The sequence below is a fragment of the Balaenoptera acutorostrata genome, chromosome 18 (assembly GCF_949987535.1).
Source record: "Balaenoptera acutorostrata chromosome 18, mBalAcu1.1, whole genome shotgun sequence".
NCBI classification, from domain to species: domain Eukaryota; kingdom Metazoa; phylum Chordata; class Mammalia; order Artiodactyla; family Balaenopteridae; genus Balaenoptera; species Balaenoptera acutorostrata.
This window is the reverse complement of record NC_080081.1, coordinates 76833547-76852390: the sequence shown is the minus strand read 5'-3', so window position 1 is coordinate 76852390 and position 18844 is coordinate 76833547. Positions and strand designations below refer to the sequence as shown.

The following is an 18844-nucleotide window of genomic DNA, read 5'->3' as shown; positions in this document are numbered from 1 at the left end:
GAGAAGTTGGAGTTTCTTCAGTACTTTAGCTCCATACCTCACTGCTATGTTAGAGCACATTATGGCTTTGAATGATGTGGTTTTCATCATCTGTTTTGATATATATTTTTAAATTTTTTGATTATTTATTTATTTATTAGTTTTTGGCTGCATGGCAGGTGGGATCTAGTTCCCCGACCAGGGATCCAACCCGAGTCCACAGCATTGGAAGCATGGAGTCTTAACCACTGGACCACCAGGGAGGTCCCCCTTTTTGATACATTTTTTAAAACTTTTTATTTTATTTTATTTTTTATAAATTTTTTAAAAATTATTTATTTATTTATTTATTTACTTTTGGCTGCGTTGGGTCTTCATTGCTGCACGCGGTCTTTCTCTAGTTGCAGTGAGCGGGGGCCACTCCTCGCTGAGGTGCACGGGTTTCTCATTGCGGTGGCCTCTCCTGTTGCGGAGCATGGGCTCCAGGTGCACAGGCTTCAGTAGTCGCGGCACGAGGTCTCAGTAGGTATGGCTCATGGACTCTAGAGCGCAGGCTCAGTAGTTGTGGCGCACGGGCTTACTTGCTCCACAGCATGTGGGATCTTCCCAGACCAGGGCTCGAACTCGTGTCCCCTGCATTGGCCGGCGGATTCTTAACCACTGCGCCACCAGGGAAGACCCCCCATTTTGATATTTTAATATTCCTTCTCTTTCTCTAATTTTTGGAATACTTAGATTTATTTTCTTTAGAATTGTTTTCACTTTTAATTCTATTACTTTTCAGTGTTGTTTTTACTTATGATTTGTTAGTCTCTGCAATGTCTTCTTCGAGCTTTATATTTTTACTGATTGCAGTAATTTTTATCCTTTACATCCTTTCTACTTTTGTAGAAAGGATAACTTTTAACTTTTCTAGATTGTTATCTCTTTTAGCCTAAATTTTATTTATCCTGTTTCTTTATTTAAACATTTTTGACTTTCAATCTTGATGTGGTTTTATAATTTCTTATTTAAAATGTTTAATTGATGTTTTAAATACGTTAATTAATCTTAACTTGTTAGATTTATTTTCCTCTTGAACGACTACCTTCCCCCTCTTATCCTTTTCTTTCTTTTCTCTGATATTTTACTTACTTTGTGATTTCATTTTAGGAATCATACATTGTTTAGGGTTTTATTTTGGGGATCACAAGGACCAGGTAGGAAACACAAATATGTGACTTGGGCCAGATGTAAGGCAGGTGGAACAGGCACCCAAGGGTGGCATGTCCTGCCCGGAAGATCCAAATGAAGAAAGGGCCACTGGAGCAAATATTTAGGGTAAAAAGCAAGTGTGAGTACTGCTAATTTCTCATTAGGATTGTAGTTTGTTTTTTCTATATTTTATATAGAAAAGATACTTCTATATTTTAAAATCTTACAAATATATTGCTTTTGTAATAACAGGAGAAGAGTTAAAAGAAAAGTAAAAGACAACAGTAATGAAAAACACGATGCCACCCAGATAGCCTCTGCTGGCTGTACATGGTCATCAGACTCTGGCGTGCAACCTTGGTTTATTCTCATGATGGCAGGAAAGGAGCCCACAAGGCAAAGGGGGGAGCCAGAGGCCTGGCTCCTGACTTCAGCCACCCTCTCATTTAACGGATATTATGAGTCATGTTTTCTTCTTTATGTTGGCAGCTAGGAAGCTCAGAACCAAACAGGTGGTCCACCTTCAAATACTCTCTGTGATTTCAGTCTTATCTCACAAATGTCCAGCCCTCACATGTTTGTTCTTTGATTTCCTCATTCGTTTTTAATCCTGTTTTGTGGAATATATGTTATGAGACACCTTAAACCGTTGTCATATTATAATGTGTAAGTAAATTAATTGACTACATGAACATGACCTGCCTCAGTTTACCTCCTTGGTCTCATTTCTGTATAATCTTTCCACACCTCTCTGCTATGCGTACACACACACACACACACACACACACACACACACACACACACGCACACACACCACGTACATCAGTTTCCTGGGCCTGTCCAGAATTAACAGTGATATTTACCTGAATTCACCATACATCCTCATGCTTTTGCTTTTGGTACAACTTTTGCCTACAGGTGGCTCTTTGCTCAAACTTACTGATTCCTACTCATCCTTAGGGGTTTGAATCTCCTCCTCAAGAAGACTTCTTCAATCAGTTTCCCTCTTTCAGCCTTTCTGCTTAAGATGCTTCTCATAGAACCTTCTAGAAGTGTGTGCATCCTAACTGCAACAGTCTGCTTACTTCTCTTGATCTTCTCCACTAAACTGCATGTTCCTTGGCAACTGAGACTTTTAATTTTTTGAACATTTCCATTAAGTGCAAGTAAAGTGCTCCCCAGACTCTTGCCCACATTGAAATTAGTGACAAAACATCAAACAGAAACCAGCGAGGGCACCTGTAGAGAACGGACCTTTGTTTGGGTGAATTAATATAGTCTATGTAGATTTGGCATACTCATTTAATCTTGCATCAGTGTCAATCAATGACGTTATCTAAAATCACTCGATTTCCCCTGGAGAGCAAGGTTTCACTCTATTAATAGCTGTAATAATAGATCACTTGATTCCTCCAGCTCCGTTTTTCTTTCTCAAGATTGCTTTGGCTATTTGGGGTCTTTTGTGTTTCCATACAAATTGTGAAATTTTTTGTTCTAGTTCTATGAAAAATGCCATTGGTAGTTTGATAGGGATTGCGTTGCATCTGTAGATTGCTTTGGGTAGTATAGTCATTTTCACAATGTTGATTCTTCCAATCCAAGAACATGGTATATCTCTCCATCTGTTTGTATCATCTTTAATTTCTTTCATCAGTGTCCTATAGTTTTCTGCACACAGGTCTTTTATCTCCACAAAAGGGGATATGGGGATATTTGTATACATATAGCTGATTCACTTTGTTATGTAGCAGAAACTAACACAACATTGTAAAGCAATTATACTCCAATAAAGATGTTAAAAAAAATAATAGATCACTTGGTTTGATATACATTGACCTCATATTCAGTTTTGCAGAGAGACGGTTCAGGTTTTCAGATTCTAATAAATCAATCTCTGCACCTATATATACATATTAATTGAAGTATAGTTGATTTACGTTGTGTTAGTTTCAGGTGTACAGCAAAGTGATTCATTTATATATATTATTTTTCATATTCTTTTCCATTACAGTTTATTACAAGATTTTGAATACAGTTCCCTGTGCTATACAGTAGGACCTCATTGTTTATGCACCAATGTATTTTTTTTAAATTGTTTTTCTCATTTTACTCTAGCAGAAAGGAATTACTGAGTAAATGGTACAGATAGATTTTATTTTTTATTTATTTTTTATTATTTTGGCTGCACAGCATGAGGGTTCTTAGTTCCCCAACCAGGGATTGCACCTGTGCCCCCTGCAGTGGAAGCACAGAGTCTTAATCACTGGATCACCAGGGGGGTCCCTGCAACAATGTATTTTTTTGTTTATTTTTTTTGGCTGCGTTGGGTCTTCGTTGCTGTGCACCGGCTTTCTCTAGTTGCAGCGAGCGGGGGGCTACTCATACTTGCAGTGCGTGGGCTTCTCATTGCAGTGGCTTCTCTTGTTGCGGAGCACAGGCTCTAGGTGCACGGGCTTCAGTAGTTGTGGCACACGGGCTCAGTAGTTGCAGCTCGCAGGCTCTAGAGCACAGGCTCAGTAGTTGTGGCGCACAGGCTTAGTTGCCCCGCGGCATGGGGGATCTTCCTGGACCAGGGATCGAACCCATGTCTCCTGCATTGGCAGGCAGATTCTTAACCACTGCGCCAGCAAGGAAGTCCCACCAATGTATATTTGACTGTAGATTTCTATCTTTTCATTTATACAGGACACAATGAATTTCCTCAGCATTCACCATAAAACTCCAGGTGTGTCCCTTCAAACCTGCCCTTTCTCCAATCTCCTCTGTCTGTAGTAACATCCTCCTGGTCCTTTCCGGAAACTTAAAACCTCGACATAATCTCTGACATTTTAACCTCCTCTTCCTTCCAGTCAGGACCAAATCCTGGGGGTTGGACCCCATCCCATGCCCCACACCCACGTTTTCTCTTTGCTCTCTCTGCTGCTTTCCCAGTTTGGACCCTCGTTACCTGTCACTAATTGTGAGAACTTAATAACTCACCTCCTCACCTCGGGTCCTTCTTCTCCAACCCACCTCCCGTCTGGGCAGGACAGGAGCCCTACCAAAGCACAGGTGCTCTTCCTTTCAACTCTTCCCCGCAGCGCTGGGCCAGTTTGCTCGCTCACACACGTGGCTGGATGGATGAGCTGCCTCTGGTGGGTCCTCGCCATCTATGCAATAATGTCTGAATTTCTTAGCAAGACATTCATGACCCTACAGAGTTAAGTCCTAATCTCTTCCTCCAGCTTCTCCACCACTTTCTCCCATTTCTCCCCAACCCTTCCATTTCCCACACCGGGGCGTCCTTCTCCAACATGTCGGCTTGTCAAAATGACATCTACCCTTGAAGGTTCAACTTGAAGGTTATCTCTTCCATGCTTCCACTCGGATAGATCTATTTCCCCCCTTCATGATGTTCCAGTGGAATTTAATTTATAATTGACTTCTCCCCTAGAACCTACTACCTTTCTTCCTTGACTTACAATGTTTGCATTTGGTAACATTCCTGGGTTTCCCCTTCCAAGCTGGAGGGATACTCCTTGGTGGCAGGAAGAAACATGATACTTGGGTTGTCACCCTCCAGAACACCTTGCAACCTGCCTCCTTTTAGAAAAGTTTGTTGAATATAATTAGCGCTTTGTAGTAAGTAAGGACACTTGATTATCGCTTATGGGTAGTGAGGGCTACTGGACCTGACATGGGGAATCACAAAGAGGAGTAAAACAGCCCTTTCCACCCAAAATGAGTCAGACTGGGAGCTAAGGCAATTAGGAAATATTCTGGGATTTATTAAAATAAAAATCCTCTATGACCCCAGGCAAGTTATTTAACTTCCTTGAGCTTTAGATGCCTCATCTATCAAATATCTTATCTTCAAGGGCTTTTCTAAGAAAAAATAAAATTAAAAGAAACACCCAAATCTGTTAAGCTCTTTAATTTTTATAGGAAAAGCCATTGCATAATAACCCACATATAAATGGGTTTGGAATGGTTAACTAGCAAAACTCCCAGGCCCCAGTGGTCAAGGGGAACGTCTGATAACGAAGGCATGTTCCTCAGGTAGCACCCACCTGGGAGCCGTTTTCTTCCATCAGAGCCCTGGTGGCTTATCTAACTCGACCTCGCCACGCACGAGACGAAAGCCACCCCAGCAGCTGTAGCGGGTCACGCTGCAGTCTGCAGTGCAAGAGAGAGCTGTATACTTGTTTCAGGAGCAAATTAGGAACAGTAATAACCCAAGCAGTAAAATGAAGACTCTGTAGTTTAATAACTGAATTCCGAGCAAGTGCTCTTCAATTTTTGTAATAATATGAAAATAATGTACACGTGGATCCAAAAGCGACATCACTCCCAGATAGGAATGAACACATTCTCTGTGGGCTCCAACGGGACCAGCACAGGGTCATTGCCCTCAGCGACATCAGTTTACAGGGTTTGATTTTTTTTTTTTAATTCCTTATTGCAATACATAGGCTCATCCTATACCCAGTTTACTATTTGTTTAAATACGTCTCATGGGCTTCCCTGGTGGCGCAGTGGTTAAGAATCTTCCTGCCAATGCAGGGGACATGGGTTCGAGCCCTGGTCCGGGAAGATCCCACATGCCACGGAGCAACTAAGCCCGTGCGCCACAACTACTGAGCCCACGTGCCACAACTACTGAAGTCCGCGCGCCTAGAGCCCATGCTCCGCAATGAGAAGCCACCGCAATGAGAAGCCCGCACACCACCACGAAGACCCAATGCAGCCAAAAATAAATAAATAAATTTATTTTTAAAAAAATAATAAATAAATAAATAAATACGTCTCGTGAACTTGAGTCCACGTCATAGCTTTGGTTCAGTCATTTCCAGGTAACCCTCTGCATTGTTTGTAAAATACTGACTTAAAACAGATTTCCTTCAGGTGGGGAAGGGAATAGAGCTGATAAATCAACAAGTGCTGTCTGGACAGGGAGAGGGCAGAGAAGAGGAATAATTAACATTCCTTGAACACTGGCGATGGTACAACCACTTTTATGCTCATTTTATCTGAGGCAACTGGGGCCTCAGAGACACTAAGTTACTGTCCTAAGTGAACAGGGGTGTGGAGTGCAGATCCTGAGGGGTTCATTCAAGAGCTCCTCCCCCTGCCTCCCAAGGTTCTGGGGCCCAGAGTGAGCAGACAATAAATGGCATCTAATTATGGCCCGTGCTTATCTTGCTGTAACGCATTTGGCAGCCAGGTAACTTCAGGTCTGGATGCTTTCCCCGCAGCAAGGTCAGACTGTGAGGCTATCGGATGAGGGTCAGGAGAAGCTGACCAGTGTCGCGGGGCTGGGGCAGTGTGGGGCAGGCAGGACACACAGGCCCGCTGCCAGGCTGCCCACCACCGAGACACCTTCCCTCTTCCTGTTGCTGCCGTGACCAGCTTCATGGCCTTCGTGGGGGATGCAAGCCTGTTTCCCACGTGCTCACCATGGAAATTTCTAAGCCTGATGCCTTGGAGCCCTCTGTCTTTAAGTGCTATTTGGATGGCTTGGACATTAGTTATTCCTCTGCTATCATGAAATCCATTCAACAAATATTAGTTATATGCCTAGCATGCCGTAGGGGCTGGGAATTCAAGATGGATAAGAAATAGCCTCTGCCCTATAGGGACTCCCTGTTTGGTGGGGGACAGTGAAATAATTGTGGGAGGAAAGGCAGGTGGAGGGGTACAATGTGAGCGCAGAGGCAGACGTGGATAAATGCAAGAAGGCTCCGGAGAGGGTGACATTTGAGTTGCCTTGTGAAAGGTGAGCTTCCCAGGTGCAGAAGGGAAGGGCACCACAGGTATTCAGACAGCCCAGGCACATGGGGAGAATGCTAGTAGTTCAGGATGCTTTAGGGAAACTGGCTGGAGACAGAAAATGATTTGACTTATCTTGTAGACGGTAGGAGCCTCTGAAGGTTTTTGAGCAGTGGAGAGGTGCAATCAGATCTATATGAATTTTAAAAATCACCCATAAAATAGTGTGAAGACAGCCTGAAGAGGAATAAAGCCAGGGTACATGTGTTAGAAATATTGTCACAGCACAGAAGGCAGTGGCAGTGACCTCAGCTTGGGTAGTGGCACTAGGAAAGGAGGGCAGGGAACAGACAAGGGACATACCAGCTGTGGTCGCAGAAGAATGTGTACACTTGGCCATTTTCACAGCTGTCCTGGTTCATTGGAAAAATAGCTTTCCCACGAAAATATCACTGACTCTTGAGTGACCCTGGTTAAATAACATAATTTCTCTGTGCCCTATCTGTAAAATGGGCATAATTCCATGTACTGAATAGATGTTATGAATGTTAAATATAACAAGCACATCATACTGCAAATAATGAATTGTCAATATGTGTGAATTATTTTCACCTTCCCATAATTTTCGTCACTTGAAAATAAGGTTAATATCAATATACTGCCCTGCTCTCACGAGATAATTGGGCTAATGTTCCAACTGAAGATAAATCTCCTCATTTTTCTGGGATAGATTTTATTCTTGTGAGATGTGGGTATGTAGATATGTGTATTTATCTCACTCTAGTGTCAAGATAAAAATAGATACTATCCTTCAAAAGAAAGCTAAGTAAGTGAAGTGTGTTTATCAAGATTTATGTATGGAGCTAAATTAACTCTTGAAAACTGAGGTATTTATAGTCATTATTTCACTTCATTCTAAGAACAAGTACAGAGGAACATGTCAAAAATGCTGACAATTATTGTGCTCTTATAATTTGATTTCTTACATATTCTAATTATGTTCTTTTAATTAGTAACCACTCTTGTTCTTTTGCTTCCCCTGAAGTGAGACTGAACTCACTTCCTAATGCAAAACAGTTTGTAATTTTTATGTAAGATGACATGCTATTAAGTAAAAAGAATGACAATTGTTTTTCCACTAAAGACTTAGTAATGATAAAAGAGAACTTAAGTAAATCACTGAGTACAGTATCTCATTTATAAAGCGTCTTGAAAAAGTCACGGTGTCATCCCTCTCAGATTCATCTGATTCTAAGTAAAGATGACACTAAAACTGCCTACATTTTAACTTTGGGAATTTATCCAATATTTTGACCAGGCAAGGGTGAAGTGGAAGATGGCACATTTCAAAAGGTTTAAAAAAATATAGCTGTGAGGATCTCATTAGGAACATGCTTGAGAGCTTGTTCAGTTGTTATAATAACACCGGACAGCGTGCATTCAGCTCACTGGCGGGTCAGGACCGGCTGTACCACGTGCTTCACACACATCATTTCACGGAACACAAAATGACTGATCGCTTCACATCACCAGACTTCTCTTTAGCACAATGCTTTATCATCACCTCCCATGCTCCCAAATTTAATTTTCCTGCTTCAGCATGATATCAGTTCCTGGGGATAAAGGCACTATATATCAGGTTGGACCAATATTTACAGGGGAAAAAAAGGGAGTAATGAAGTCTTGAGAAGTTAGAGATACCTAGTCTCTGTGATCCCATTTCGTAGGCTCTGCTTGTCTCTTATTATAGAATAAGACATTTTTGTTCTTGGAGATACATGCTGAAATATTTAGGGTACAGTGTCTGGGTGTCTGCAATTCACCTTCAGTGGTTGAGTACCAAAAAATTCTTGTGTGCAGAGAGGTAGGAGACAGAGATAGATAAAGTGGCAGCGGGAGACAGGGAGGGAGAGAGAGACTGATAAAGACTGAGGAAAAAAAGTGGCAATGTGCAGACAATTGGTGAATCTTTTACCCAGAACTAAAACTGAAAAAAAAGTGTATGTGAAGAATTTTTTAAGATTTAGCAATAGTTGAAAGGCAATAGAATTTGTCTGTGAATGCATTCAAGGTCCATAAATAAAACAAAGGTGACTCCTCCAAGGCAAATTTTTTCTCTTTATTATGGTAACCTCAGTATGTTGACATCATTATGGTAACTATGATTCCCATTTTTAAAAAAATGATTAACAGACTTTTTTAGTACAGTTTTAGATTGACAGAATAATTGGGCAGATAGTACATAGAGTTCCATATACCCACGCCCTACCCCTCTAGCCCCTCACACAGTTTCTACTATCATTAACATCTTCTTTTAGTGTGGTTACAATGAATGAACCAATATTGATGCATTTTTATTCATTAAAGTCCATAGTTTACATGAAGGTCCCATTTTGTGTTATACATTGGGTTGTACAGTCTATGGATTTTGACATATGTATGACGAGTCCACCACTATAATATCATACAGAGCAGTCTCACTGCCCTAAAAATCCTGTGTTCTCCCTCCTCCTAACCCCTGGCAACCACTGATCTTTTTTTTACCGTCTCCATAGTTTTGCCTTTTCCAGAATGTCATATAGTTGGAGTCACATAGTATGTAGCCTGGCTTCTCTTATTTATTTTTTTTTTTTTTTAAGTTTTACTTGATTTTATTTATTTATTTATTTATTTTTGGCTGTGTTGGGTCTTCGGTTCGTGCGAGGGCTTTCTCCAGTTGCGGCAAGCGGGGGCCACTCTTCATCGCGGTGCGGGGACCGCTCTTCATCGCGGTGCGCGGGCCTCTCTCTATCGCGGCCCCTCCCGTCGCGGGGCACAGGCTCCAGACGCGCAGGCTCAGCAATTGTGGCTCACGGGCCCAGCTGCTCCGCGGCATGTGGGATCTTCCCAGACCAGGGCTCGAACCCGTGTCCCCTGCATTAGCAGGCAGATTCTCAACCACTGCGCCACCAGGGAAGCCCCCTGGCTTCTCTTATTTAGTAATATATAGTTCAGATCCCTCTATGTCTTTTCATGGCTTGATAGCTCATTTCTTTTTATCATTGAATAACATCCCATTGTCTGGATGTACCAGTTTGTTTATCCATTAACCTACTGGAGGACATCTTGGTTGCTTCCAGTGTGTGGCAATTATAAACAAACATTTGGATGCAGGTTTTCATGTGGACCTACGTTTTCAACTCATTTGGGTAAATACCAAGGAGCTCGATTGCTAGATTGTATGGTAAGACTATGCTTAGCTTTGTGGAAAACTGCCATGCTGTCTTCCAAAGCAGCTGTACCATTCTGCATTCCCACCAGCCGTGAATGAGCATTCCAGTTGCTCCCCATCCTTGCCAGCATTTGGTATTGTCAGCTTTTTGGATTTTAGCCATTCTAGAAGGTATGTTGTGGCATTTCATTGTTTTAACTTGCAATTCTCTGACATATAATGCTTATTTGACATCTGAATATTGCCATCTCTATTTTGATGAGGCATCTCTTCAGATCTCTTGCTCATTTTTACACTGGGTTGTTTTCTTACTGCGATTTGAATGGCTTAAAAAGAAAGTGGGTCATTTCATGAATAAATAAACAGGAGAGAATAGAGAATGTCATTTATTCAGCAACTGTGGCAGAAACTGCATTCCCCTTTTCCCTTAGTAACGGAACCCTCACATTGATGCAGACAAGGTCCCTGGCTTATATTACTTAGTATTTCAGACACTTTGGCACTTAGGGGTATGTCACAGTGTGACACAGGTCTGGCCAATAAGAAGCAAGCAGAAGGTGCTGGTTGGGGCCTCCCAGAAAGGTTGTTAGGGGGAAGATTCAGTTGGCAGGCATCTCTTTGATCTTACATCCTTTACCCATCCCCCTACCATTTTCCAGAATATGATACAATGTCCACAAGGGGAGCAGCCATCTTGTGAGAGGAAGACAAAGTCACATGTCAAGGACAGCAGAGCCAACGGGGAGAAGGAGCCTGAGATACACTGACACCCTGGAGATATTCCAGACCCTCCAGGCTGTCTCCAGACTTCCTGTCATGTGGTAAGAAGCAACCCCTGTTGGTATGCACTTTACTCAAGTTTCTGTTACAGGCAACCAATTTACTCCCTGATTTGGCAACATTTTTCCAGCTAAGTATGAGGCATTAGCCCCTTAATGCAACTGCTCTGAGCAATTTTATTTAAAGGGCTGGTTCACAGAACAACTATATTTGAAGAAAATTCTGTACATTATGGACACAATACTAAGGGTAGGGTTATATTTACTACATGTTCAGCACTGCACTAGACATCACAGGAGAAGGAAACAGTAGTATAAAATAAGGACCTTACCCTTATGGAACTTACCATCTAATTAGAGATAAAACTGACTTATATGAAACAATCCTGAACACTTCAGGACAGTACAATTAAGGGCTAATAGTGGGTATAAATTAAGTGTAGCAGCAGTTCATATAAAGTGGGGGGGGGGGTCACTGAAGACAGGAGAAGCAAGGCAAATGTGATTAGCAACCCTGAAAACAGACTCTGGGTATCTTACACCTTCACATTTTTGAATTCTAAATCAATGACCTAAATATAGACCTGGAAGCTATTCCCCTGGGTAAATGAAGATAAAATGAAGGAAAGCCATTTCAACTTGAATAACAAGTCAGCTTTGAATGCAACAGAAATTTATCACCCTAGTATCAATATTACAAATACAGAGCACTGTAATAATTCACTAAAATCCTGTTTACCTTATTAATGACCAGAATATTTCATGTTGACATGACATGGAAACTAAATATATGTCACCTTAAAATAGAGCTTTAAAAACGCTTCCTTTGGAAGTAATGTAGGTTAATAGATTACACATGAAGAGGGATGCATGATTTTTCTTCTGGATTTCTGGTGCTGCAAACTTTGCTAAAATTGTTATCAGCTGCTATGCATTTTCCTAGCATTTAGTTGCTGTTACGAGCCGGATCAGATGTGGGTAGTTATCACATGTCTGTAAAGACAACCTGAGTTACTTTTTCTAGGACTCTTTATTCGGATTTGAACTTATTTCCTAAAAGCTTTTCAATTTAGTGTCCTTATTGGTAAACCAAAAAGAATAAAGGCAAGTAAAATAAAGTAAAATAAAGATAACACTTCTGTTTGATGTTTTTAAACCCCTTTCCTTCAGGACCTAGGAGAACATAATTGGCTTTTCTTGTTTTTCTTGTCTTCCTGTCCTTCCTTTTCCTCCTCTGTTTTCTTTCCTTAAGCTTACCCCTGAGTCATCAATCAAGTCCCACTGCCAGGGGGCTTGGCTGGGTAGTTTAAGGGATACCCTGTATTTAATAGGTATTGTGGATTCTCTCATATCTGGGCGGAGGGAGACTCAAGTCGGGGGCGGATAAGAAGAGAGGAATCTGCAGAGGGAATGAGAAGATTCTGCAGGCAGAGTGCTGACGGATTTGAGAAGGGCATTAAGACCAACCGAGGGCATGGCTGTAATCCTCTCAGGGTTGTGAACCCTCAACTCTGCAGCACACAGGTAGATGGACCTCTGTCTCCAAGAGCCCTCAAACCCAGGGAAGGTTAGGGTATGGGTGGAAACCCAAAGGGACTGCAGTGGAACATCGTAAGCGGAGGTGTTGCACGGCCCCCAGGCTAAACTCTGCCCAAAGAGTCCCTACCTGTCCACTCTGGGAGGGACTCCGGCCAAAGCCTCAGCCCGACCCGGGAGCTGAGGACGAAGGGCGAGAGCCACCTCCTCCGCAATCCCCCGCCCCCCGGCGCCGACGCGCGGCGCTCCTGCCGCGCCCCCATTGGCCGAGGCGCTCGCCAATCCGGGAGCAGCGGCCGGTGAGCCGGCCCTGGTTGGTGGAGCCGGCGCTGGGCCCCCCTCTCGCTCCGGCCTGGCCCCCCGCCGGGAGGGGGCGTGGCCGCGGCCGTGGCCGGGCCGGAGGCGGCGTCGCTGCGTGCGGGCGGTGCGGGGCGGTGCGGGGCGGTGCGGGGTGGGGGCGCCGGGCGGCCGCGGGGCGGCGGGACCATGGAGCTGGGAGCGAGGCGCCGGCGACGGCGGCGGGACCACGGACCGGTGAGTACGGGCTGCGGCCGGCCGGCTCCCTGTCCCCGGCCTTGACCCCTGCGCTGCTCGGCTTCGGGCCGGGCGGCTGCCCCGCAGGCAGAGGCGGGCGCGGGCCCCGCAGCCCCGCGGCCAAGTGAACTTGCTGCATCGCCCGGGCGCTGGGCGGGCGGTGGGGCCCACTGCGGCCGCGCCGCCGCCCGCGCCCGCCCTGCAGCCCGGCGCATCCTCCCCGCCGGCTCCCGCGCCGGCCCGGGCTTCCCGCCGTCGCCGCGCGGCCCGGCGCCGTTCTCGCCCGCGCCGCCCTCCGGCCCCGGTGTGCGCCGCCCGGCTGCGGGACAGGCGCCCGCCATCCCGGCCGCAGGTGGCGCCCGGGCCTCGGCCCGCGCCGCACGCACGGGCCCGGGGCTGCCCCGCGTCCGGGAGCCTCGCGTCCCTCCGGGCTGCGTGCGGTCTCGCCGCACCTGGCTCAGTCCCCGCGTGCCCGCCGCCCGGGTCCAGCCCTCTCCCCTCGGCTTCGCCCTCCCCGCGGCCGGTGCCCCCTCCCCTGGGGCTGCGGGCGCCCGGGGTCCCGGTCCCGGCCTTGATAGCCGGGCTGGGCTCCGGGTGCCGGGGAGGGGTCGGCAGCCTGCGAGCGGCCCGCTGCGGGGCGGGGGGACGGGGAGCGCCGGGGCCCGCGGGCCGGGATGCATCCTCCCAGGAGGCTCTCCCGGCGGGGCCCGGCTCTGGCGCCTCCTCCGCGCCGGGGCTTCGGCGAGGGGAAAGCCTTTGCCTCTCCGTGTGTGCTGCTTAACCGGCAATGGCGATTTCTTCTTGGTTCAGCTTCTGTGCAAGGGAGAGTTCCCTGGTGGAGAGCAGAGTTCTTAATTATTAAGAAACTCAGCTGTGGGTTTAAGGATGAATGGAGCATCTCGTTTCTTAGCTGCTATTGGGCGGAATAGGAATTCTTTCTCATTTGGGGATGAATTTTAAATTCTCAGTTATTACCAGCAGTAATTATTAAGTTTTTAACAACTGACAATTAAAAAGGCCTGTTTTTGCTTTGAAGCTCTTCAAATCAAATGCATCGTGGGGCCTGAAAGATTAAGAATCGGAAAATACATTTTTTAAGGGCAGGAGCCAGCCATTAGAAATGTTTTGCATCTTAAAAAAATTAGGTTTGTCTAAAACTCAAAATGTCTGCTTCTCTATCAAAACTAGGTTCAAAGTGTTATAATTGACTTACTTCTCTATTGCCTCTAGGGCAAATTCTATTGAACGCTGGTTGCTTCTTTCTGTACGTGCTTTACCCAACTTTCCTTTTCTAGCAGTGAAACAATGCAGAGATTCTTTAAAGCTAGTTCTTTTATCCACTTGAGAGGTTAAACGAAAGAAAGCCGGGTTTGGCCTTTCCCATAGGCAGTTCTCATTGTGTGTCTGGTCTCCTTCCTAAGAGTGTCCACGTCATACTCATTTTTCTTCATTTTTTAAAGACCTGCTTAATTGATATTCATGAGAGTTGTGTCTTTTCAGATGTTTCAAGCTCACTAGGTTGGAAAGTTTGGTTGGCTTTATATAGTTACCGTCTGACCTGTAGTCTCTGTTTTCTTAACACAGTGAAAAGAAGCTTGTTCTGGAACTATCTCCTTATAAAAATTGTTCTTGCATTTCTGGTTGCTGACATGAAGTTGCATTATAGCATTGTTTTCTCTGTTTGCCTCAGATTTATGACCTAACAGGCAATGATGTGCTACACCATTTTTACAAAATTCTGAAAATAAAGGTGGAAAAACACACTTTGCCGAGCGGCCCTGCCAACATTATAGCACCCATCTCTCCTCAGTGTGTCCTTGTAGGCGCGCCTTACCCTTCCCACGGAAGCCTTCGTGTGGCAAGGAACCTTCTGGTTATTGGAACGTTTTGACTGAAATAGTTGCCTGTTACAAGTATTCAACATATAGCTCGTGGGCCACTGCTAATGGTCTTTAAGAGTTCCCAGGACCTTCTCTGAAGAATATTCGAGATTGTGTTTTCCACTCCCAGGCTGCTATCATTCCTTATGTTTTCTTGGGAGCGCCTCCATATGGCTGGACAGACTGCAGATGTTCGACTTCTCTTTTCAGTCCTTTTTTTTTTTTCCTCAGGGCCTGGTTTTCCTCTTTGAGGTCAGATGTTCTCGGGAGCTGCTCTTGGCGTTGGGACCCATGCATGCCTCTTCCCAGCTGGTTCTCTTCCCAGCTGATTTCATTTTAGGCTGGTAATGCAGGAATATCGTAGACCAGCAATGCGTAAATAGCGCATGTTGTAACGTACATTTACTATCACTGTAGAGATGAGTGGAGCAGGAAGTCTGAGTTCCCCCTTCCTCCTGGTCCTGTCGCCCCCCGTCTGGTCCTGTTTCTTTCTCCAGGGGTAACCGCACGTAATGCCATGGGGTAGTCACCTTTTTTATTCAAAAGCCCTTTAGCGGAGGCCTGCGAAGTACCGGGCGCTGCTGTTTCAGTGCCGGGATTGCAGAAATAAGAGACGACAGCTTTGAGGATGCTCATGGTGTGCCGAGACGAACAGTCCCGTGCGACGCGGCGCCTGCTGAGGCAGAGCCCGCGGTGAGGGCCGTGGATCATCCCGCGAGTGGCCGGACCGCTTCATTCATTCAGCGAACTCCGGGGTTCACGGGGTGTTCGGGGACACAGGGGAGCAAGGCAGGTGCCTCTGTGGGCCCCAGATGAGCTCCCGGTTCGGCGGCATCTGGGACCGTGGGAGCTGTTGGTCACGGCGCAGTGTGCTCCAAACGGGCCCGGGCGAAGCTCCCAGGATGACCAGAAACGCGAGCCTGGGGACGGTTCAGAGAGACGAGGAAGGCGCCCCCAGAAGTGCCAGGGGGGAAGGAGAGAGGACAGAGGCCTGTCGGGGACACGAGGCTTTGGAGCAGCTAGAGCCGAGGTCAGGGCGGCGTGGGGGGAGGGGGCCGGGGCGCCGCGTGGCAGGAGGAGGGGTGGCCCTGCGAGGCCCGTTAGGAGGGGCCTGGCCTCCCCTCTGGGTGACGGAAACGGCCGGAGCCGTTTGGGGGAAAGATGCTGCCCTTGTCAAGTTCAAGGTGCCTGCGGGACGCGGCGGTCAGTGGCTGCACTGGGATCCGGATACTGGGAGGTGTCTGGACCGGAGGCACGCGTGTGGGAGTTCTCAGCACCGGTTCCCGAACTGTTTGCCACAGTGAACTCGCAGGGAGTATGAGTTCGATGAAGGGCGCTCAGCAGTGCAAACAGCTGTCAGCCCTGCGGGACCTGCCTGCTCAGAGGAGTGGACGGTTTCTACAGGAGTTTATGTCACGTTCCTTCTGATGACGTCATCTTTGCGAAGCTGGGGTTTCACTGCTGTTCTGCGTGCAGATCGGTGTGGACCAGGGAACGGGGGAGGTGCAATCCAGTCTGACCCCAAGGTGTGAGAAATTATGCTGTTTGTGCTTTACTGAAGAGAGAAGTGAAATACCCATTTTCTCTCAGTTGAAGTGTGCTGTTTTCCAATGGATACTAAGTTGCTAGGACATAGATACTCGTTATTTGCACGTATCTAATGGTTCCACTACTCAGCAGGCATTTCTCCTTGCAATCAGGGCTGAGTGAACGGGTGCAGTGAGAAGAGAAAGTTCTAGAACCTCTGCCTTTGTTAATGGAGTAGATTCAAGAAGCTTGTGCAGAGCATGCGTAAAGAAAAGGAGTGGGGAGAATGGGATCTGAAGGACTCCTGTGTTTAAAAGATAGGCTCCCACACTGAGACTGAAAGGATGGGTGTCTGGGAAGCCATGGTCCAGGAAAACCTCAGCAAAGAGGGATGACAACAGCCAGGTCATTGTAACATAGCTGACGGCAGTGATGACACAGTGATGGGGACAGGAGTGAGACGGCTGGTTTGTAAGAGGGTTTCCTAGTGAGCGGGGGCCGCAAAGTGTGCCGGTGCTGAAGGGTGACGGAGGAGGGTGGGTGAAGGGGGACCTTTTTTTTCTTTTTTAATGGAGGGATTTGTGCATATTAAAGTGCCAAGAGAGAGAGGTTGCTAGACAGAGGTTGCTAGATGGTGGTTTCAAAATTTCCATTGGTTTTAGCCCTAGGGTGTAATTACTGATTTCAGCAAGAGGCATCACAGGGGAGCCTTACTGCCGTGGATTAAGGGGCGACGGTGCTAAGGGCGTGAAGCCAGTCAAAGGAGGCTGGATTTTGAAGAGGAGAGAAGGGCATTCACTAGAGAGGAACGTCTGGCGCAGGGTGGAATTTTTTTAACAGTGACTTTGTTTTCTCTTATTAAAAACAATCTTTTTAGGATGCTGTTTTCCTTTTAAGGCGTGCTTTTCCTAGGGCGGGTGGTCCTTCTAAGGGTGGGTTCCTGGGCGCACAGCCTTGTCTATTTCCAGGTCCTGGTGTCCTCTGGGGTCACGTTATCTGTGACGTCCTCTCCGTTGCTGCCCTGTCCTGGCGGTGCTTTCTCAGCCACTTACCTCAAGGCCAGTCTTGTTTGTTTCGTGTCAGAGCCTATCCTCCTAACTTAATAGATGTCTCTAGATTAGGATATTTTTCCATACTCGGATTTCAGTCCTGACCTTTAGAGCCACCCTGTTGCGTTTCTTCTTCCCCGGACCTGTGCCTGTTCTCTTTGAGGTTAGCTCTTTGCTTCTGTTGACTTTTTTTTTTTTTTTAATTTTAAACGTCCCAAACGTCCCAGGGTATTTTCCCACCTTTCAGGTCTACTAGAGCCTCTGGGCCTTGACCCTGAGCACAGCATCTGGGATCATTTCTAAACTTTGTATGAGTGAGATTGTCCCTTGCTCCTGTTGTTGGGATGCCCTTTGACCTTCTGGAGCAGTGGTCTTGAAATTAATGTAAAGATGTCTTCAGCTATATTATATATTCTTGAACTTTTTCAATGTTTTATTTATTTTACTTTTTTTCCTTCAGTTTTTGCTTTCTGGTTCTTTTCAGGAGGTCCACACGTGTTTGAGTGCCTACTATGTATCACGCTAGTTACTGGTGATGACAGTTGATACAGCCAAGCTCCTGTCGTCAGAAGCTAGAGAGGTGAGGCAGAGGGTCGATTGTCCTGCTCACTTAACTGTAAACTCCTCGAGGTCAACAACCAGCCAGCGTGGTGCCTGTTTGATAGGCCTGTCTGCCTTTGTCAGATAACCTCAGGTAAAGGCCTCGTTAGGTCATAGCCTTAGCTCGAAGTGATAACACATGTTGTCGTCCCCCAGCTGATGTGTGTGACCTTTGGTCTCTGAGTACTTCTGATTTCTGAAAACCGTATTGGACCTGTAAAAGTTGTGCTCCAGTGCAATCCAAAGATTGCATGGCCTACTGCAACCGTTGCATTTTAGTTCATCTCATAGCATCCTCTCACTGAGTGCTGGTACTTGTTTTTGTGCACGCGAACAGTTCAGTGAAATTCTGTTGCAATATAAAAGTATGGATGTGATTGACTGTGAACCACAACCCATGTAGCCATATTTTATCAGCTAAGTGGATGAAATAGTGTATTCTTTGCACATAGAAGAGCTTCAACAGATATTTTTTCATTGACTGAATATGTCATAAGTTTTGATTCATGACCTAAGCAGAACACTACCCCTACTATGTAATTTTAAAAACTTGATCTGAGTCATTTTGCCCTACTAATGTCACGCTTATTTTTTCAGCTCCTCAAAATACGTGTATGACACAGGGGGTTTTGGTTTTTGCCTATTACCTTATGTAGTCCTGTGTTAGGGAATTACCTAGGCGGATATCAGCTTTCAGTTGACTTTGTAACTCTTTGCTGGGTGGTATTCTTTCCTCAGGTTAGAGTGAATGCTTAAGGAGAGGCCATGGATTTGAATGACTCCCTGTGGTGCATGGAAGGAATAGTG

The 18844-nt window shown here is 45.9% G+C and overlaps 1 protein-coding gene across 4 annotated transcripts in view; it reads left to right on the top strand.

Annotated features, from left to right (window-relative positions):
- Nucleotides 1-12876: 12876 nt before the first annotated feature.
- The window catches only part of WASF3 (WASP family member 3), a 94153-nt gene continuing 88185 nt past the window's right edge, over nt 12877-18844 (top strand). For 2 of the 4 annotated variants that reach the window (XM_057533121.1, XM_057533118.1), the window contains exon 1: nt 12877-12981. The gene's annotated coding sequence lies outside the window, so the exon portion shown is untranslated. Of the gene's footprint in view, nt 12982-17921; nt 18018-18067; nt 18132-18844 lie in introns of those variants that run through there. The other 2 variants (XM_057533119.1, XM_057533120.1) reach the window with 2 other exon arrangements.